Source organism: Vombatus ursinus, unplaced genomic scaffold, assembly GCF_900497805.2.
Source record: "Vombatus ursinus unplaced genomic scaffold, bare-nosed wombat genome assembly UNPS02000577.1, whole genome shotgun sequence".
Classification (NCBI taxonomy): domain Eukaryota; kingdom Metazoa; phylum Chordata; class Mammalia; order Diprotodontia; family Vombatidae; genus Vombatus; species Vombatus ursinus.
The window spans coordinates 31,626,533-31,632,621 of record NW_020940355.1 but is presented as its reverse complement, the minus strand read 5'-3'; positions in this window follow the sequence as shown (position 1 = coordinate 31,632,621).

The following is a 6,089-nucleotide window of genomic DNA, read 5'->3' as shown; positions in this document are numbered from 1 at the left end:
TATTAACCTGGGACTTCTGCAGATTGTTGCTTCATCCTATTTTGGGATTAAAGAGCTATAACCCTAGACCATTATTCTTAACAGGAGGTAAATGCACTTGTGTTGCATCTCATCTTTTGATATTTTGATAACTGCATTTCAATATAATTGGTTTCCTCTCTAATTCTATGTGTTTAAATATATGCATTTAAAACTTTATTCTGAGTAGGCATTTATAAGCTTCACTAGACTTCCAAATGGGTTCATTTGCTTTGGATATTTGACTAAGAATATCCCATGTGTAGTTATTTGTCAACCTTTTGACCTTTTACCACTTATATTCATGGTGGTGATTATTCCTTGCATTAATATGATGCTTTTTCAAATAAATTTTGATTATATAGTGATTATATTGTCATGTGATCTCCCGACGGTCTAGTGAGCTGAAGTGGATAGTTTAATCTTGGCGTTACTCTTCAAGTAATTCATTATAATAAGACCAGCATTTCTCTGATACAGTATATTTTCTTCTACCATCAACATGGGGAGATATTACCTAAAAAAAGACAAACCTGAAGAGCCTGATTGACCCTGGCTTTCCTGAAATAGCTTCCTGTCATCTAAGGGTATTAAAAAGTCCCAGTCACCTGAAGTCCCTGCCTGGAGACCAGACATCTTTCCACAGGGGGATGAGAGGGGCCCAAATACAGAGAAGCTAAGTACCACTGTATCTTAGTTGTATATCCTTGTTGTGTTAGACAAAGTAAACCTTGCTTTGTTAATTGTTCAGTGATTTGAGAGTACTCATTTCTTCCCAGCATTGAACCTGAACTAACTGCTGAAATTAGAACTGAGCATTTGACACTACACATACAAAAAGTGAGTTCAGACATGTTCATGGAAGACTGTGGACTTGAAAAGATACCCACATTGTTAGTACCCTGTACTCAGATCACTGGATATTTGTTTTGTAGGTAGCCTATATATTTTTTTGTTGCTCAGTCATTTTTCAGTCATGTCTGACTTTTCATGACCCCATTTGGGATTTTCTTGGCAAAGATACTGAAGAGGTTTGCATTTCGTTCTACCACTCATTTTAAAGATGAGGAAATTGAGGCAAACAGAGCTAAGTAACACATATACACACACAGAAATCTATAGTTATCTGTCTATTCACAACTATATATACATATGTATATGTGGGTATGTATATACTCACATGTATATATGTGTGTATATACACACAGACATATATGTGTATTTATGTATGTATGCATACATGTCTAAGGTTATCTTATCAAAAGACACAAAGATAAAATATAAATTATTCTTGCCTTAAAGGAGCTAATATTCTAAAAGGTATAAAGATGTCCTAATAAAATATTTTTACTCTTTCAGTACCCTCCACACAATCTCTCACCTCCATCCCACCCCTTTGTCTGGAGAAATGTGGTGTGAGAGTAAATTTGGCTTTCTTCATCTGGTTAAGCAATCCTTCCCTCCTCCTATAACTGATAAGGATAAGTGATAATTATCTACAATTACTGCTGCTCCACTTCCATAGTTTTCCTCTACTGGTTTCTAGGAGCCCTGATTCTGTTCATATTAGCCCCTTAACACCTAGCAGTCTAAGGATGGATGGTGACAGAGACAGGCAAGGACCAAAGCCTAAAATTATGTCCTTATACTTGTCTATGTACATGGTATATCCCTGGAGTAAAATGTATATTTCCTGAGGGCAGAGACTGTATGCTTTTAAAAAAAGGTATTCTCAAGGCCTAGCATAGTGCCTGGCACACAGTAGGAACTTAATGAGTGCCTAATGATTTCCAATCATGGCTGCATCTTTTCTGATCTCATACCTCTCCCTCCAAACAACCAAGTGGCCCTATAGAAGGAGTTGGCATACTCCTTGCTTCCCAATATTACTTCTGAATATTTCTTTTGTCACCGTAATTCTGCAATGTTTGCTCCTTAGTAGTTCACATTATTCAGATATATCATCTTATCCAGATCCTGGTGGAGATTGTCTTTTGATCCCCAGTTTATTTTCCCTTATTTCTTGAGGAGCTTAGCACCTGACTCATCGTGTTCATCTCCACTCCCAGCCCCTGTGCTAATACTAGGGCATGCCAACCTAACCACTGATATTCTCTCAAACATCATGGCCTCCTGTTATTCCATCTCTTCAACTCCCTTGGTAAGTTTTTTCACTCCATGTCAGTCACAAAGAGGTATTACCTTTAAAAACCCTTAATCTCACTACTACCCACAAGTGTTTTACTTCCATAATCAAGAATTCTGAAATTCTTCAGTCCCACCATTGTTTCATCATTCCCATCAGTTCCTCTTAAGCTTATTCGTTATCCTCATTATGACTTCCAGTCCTTCTACACTTCAGTACTTGCACAAGTCATCTTCATGACTCTGTTTTCATTTCCTTCTTCCAGTTTTGAACTATATTGAGCTATTATTGACCTATATTGAGCTAGCTCAACTTTACACCATCCTCTGCTATAAAGTTGCTTTCCCTATTGTACTATGGATACTCCATTCATACCTTGCCAAAACTAAACCTGACTGTTTTCCATCATCTTCTCCTTTGCTTAAAATCATGTGCTGCTGAATAGTGCTAAAGGAGGTCATCGAACTACTGACTAGGTTCACTACAAATATATGTTCTGTAATCACTAGGCCAGGGGTAGGGAACCTGTGGCCTCTAGGCCACATGTGGCCCTCTAGGTGGCCTAGTGCAGTCCTTTGATTGAATGCCTTAGCATTTGTTCTATGAAGTTTGGATTCAGTCAAAAAACTACACTTGAGGACCTAGAGGGCCACATGTGGCCTGGAGGCCACAGGTTCCCCGCCTCTTCTAGTCCATCATGGCCACAGGACAAGCTTTTCATTCTTCCCTAATTGATTCTCAGCTAAATCTCTATTCTGATTCTTTCCATAGGTACTGTTCCAAACATTCTCTTGTTTCTTTCAGTCTCCCACACCATACATTTCCTCTACCTTTTCAACACATGACTTCACCTCATAAATTACTGAAAAAAAAATAAAGTCCATTTCTTGTTAATTTCCTTTTGCCCTTTATTATACATTTTAGAACAATTTAATACCAACTCTTATTATCTCCTCCTTTATTCTAGTCTCTAATGAAAGACTGGTTCTTTTTGCCCAGGACAAACTCTTACCTTTGATCCTTTCCCCTCCTGTTTCCTACAACAAGTGGCTCTCACAATCATCTCTCCTTTCCATTTAATTGTCTATCTCTTGCTATCTATTGATTCTTTTCTGCTTAATATGCATAGACCTATGTCTCTCCATCTGAAAAACAATAACAACAAGCACAACCACCAGCACAGCAGCAGCAAGAGAAACAACAACAACAACTCTACTTATGATGTCTTTTAGTTAAGGCCCTATACCTTTTTTATTCTTTTTACAACCAAATACTTTGAAAAACAGAACAAGACAAAACTGTTCACCCTTGCCACCCCTGCTTTTTCTCACTTCTCAACCTTTGTACAATATGGTTTCCAATATTATAACTCAGAATGAAACTACTGTCTCCAAAATCACTATTGAATCACCCAATTCCATAGCCTTTTCCTATTTCTCATCTTTCTTGACCTCCTTGCAACACTTGAGACTTTTGACCACCCTGTCCTGCTGGATATTCTCTCTTTTATTGGTTTTTGTGACACTACTTCCTATTGATTCTCCTCTTATTTATCTTATTTCACCAACTGTGTCTCTTTTGTAGTAATATCATCTCTTCTTTTATTCCTAACAGTGGGTACCCATTAAGGCTTTCTTGTTTTGGCCTCCTCTCTTTCTTTATATTCTCTTTTTGGTGACCTTATCAATTCCCTTCTGTTCAAATATCATCTTGACAGATAAGATGACTCCAAGATCTATCTATCTATCTATCTATCTATCTATCTATCTATCTATCTATCATAACCCTAGTCTTTCTCCTGCATTCCAGTCCCACATTACCAAATACCTGTTTCAAACTAGAAATCAAGCATCTCAAAATAAAAATGTCTAGAATTATGTTTCCTTCCAAGTTTACCTATATCCATAGAATCACAGACTTTTTATAGTTACAAGAAACCTCAATGATTGTGTTATCCAACCTCTACATTAAAGGAATATTCACTATAACATAATGGCCTCCCTTCAGGTAGTCCATTCTGCTTTGGGACAGTTCTAATTGATAGGAAGTTTCTTTTTTCATATAAAGCCTAAATTTGCCTCTTGGCAACTTCCATCCATTCATCCCATTTCTGCCATATGGGGATAAACCAAACAAATCTAATTTTTCCTCCATGTGGCAGTTCTCTGAACATTTGAACCTATCATCCCTTCCCCCCAACACTGAATGTTCTTTTTCTAGGCTAATATCTCCATTTCCTTCAACTAGCCCTCATATGACATGAACTTAAGATGGTTCACAATTGTGGTTTCCTCCCTTTTAACACTCTCCAGCTAATCCAAGTGTTTAAAAAATCATGGTGCCCAGAACTGGCCACAGTCCTCCAGATGATGCTTGATGAAATCAGATTACAGTGGCCCTATCACTGCCTTAATCTTAGAAGCTATGTTCTTCATACATAATTCATATCAACGTCACATTAGCTTTTTTGATTGCTGCATTTATATTGCTAATTTTTATTGAGTTTGTAGTCCACTAAAAGCCCCAGATTCTTTTCAGAATAATTGCTATTAACCCGATGGTAACATATCATAGGTGTACAGTTTATTTTTTGTAGTCAAGTACAGAACTTTACTTTTATCCCTAATGTTTTTCATCTTATTAGATTCAGCCCCATGCCTTTGCTTGAATAGATCCTTTTGAGTCTTGACTCTGTCATTCAGTGACTCAGCTAATCCTCTTGCCTGGACTACGGCAGCAACCTCCTAATTGATCTCTCTTTTTCAAGACTTATCCCACTCCAATCAATCCTCCACACAGCTACAACAATGATACTCCTAAAGCAGGTGACTGTCAATGTTTCATCTGTTTAATAAGCTTCAGTGTCTCCATATTTAAATAACTTCCCTTTATATTCTTTACATTCCAGAAAAGTTGGCCTATTTGCTGTTTCCAAAATGTGTAATTCCATCTCTAACTTTTGTAATTATTTGTTATATACTTTGCAGTTATTTATTTGTAGACATGTTCTCTCCTTTGATATCAAGCAATGCATCAATCAATGCTAAGTACCTGCTACATGCCAGGTAATGTTCTAGGTTCTGAGGATTTAGACAGCAAAATTGGCATCAATCCTGATTCTCAAGGAACTTATATTTTTATCAGAGCAGAGAATAAGCATACATATGCATTCCCATAATTCACATATAGGGAATAAATAATGATATATATATATGGTGTTTAAACACAGGCTAGTTAGGGAAGGAAGACATTAACAGTTGAGAGGAATCAATGGTATACTTCCCCTTCTTAATGCTAGAGCCTTCTTACTAAGATTGTCTCCAATTTGTCCTAATTAAATCTCATTTGTACTTAGTTTCTTTGTATATAGTTTCCCTCATTAGATTGTGAGCCCCTTGCCTTTCTTTATATTCACAATGCTTAGCACAGAGCCTGGCTGATAGTAAACATGTAATTAATGCTTGTTGACTTAAAAGAAGTGAGGAATTTTATGAATTAGAGGTGAGGAGGGAATGGATTCTAGGCATGTGGGACAGCCAACTGTGTGGAAGACGTGTTGGAGTGGGGTCAGATTGGAGGCAGGAAAAACAAGAGGTGATAAGGACCTGAAAGAAGGTTGATTTTGAGATTTTTGGGGAACATCTAGTTTGAAATACCCAACTGGCAGTTGGTGATGTGGGGCGGTCTCCATATAGCGATGCACAAATAATTCACATATTGATGATAATTAAATCCATGGGAACTGATGGAGGTCACAGAATGTAGCAAGGACTTAATAAATGCTAGTTGACTGAATGATTTAAATTGTAATTAATCATTTCTGTGAGTTTATGTCATAAGATAACCCTTCAATATAAACCACCATTTATTTTTTCCTAGGTATTTTATATATGGTATTCTTGTTTTTTTGTTGATTTTTCTCCTT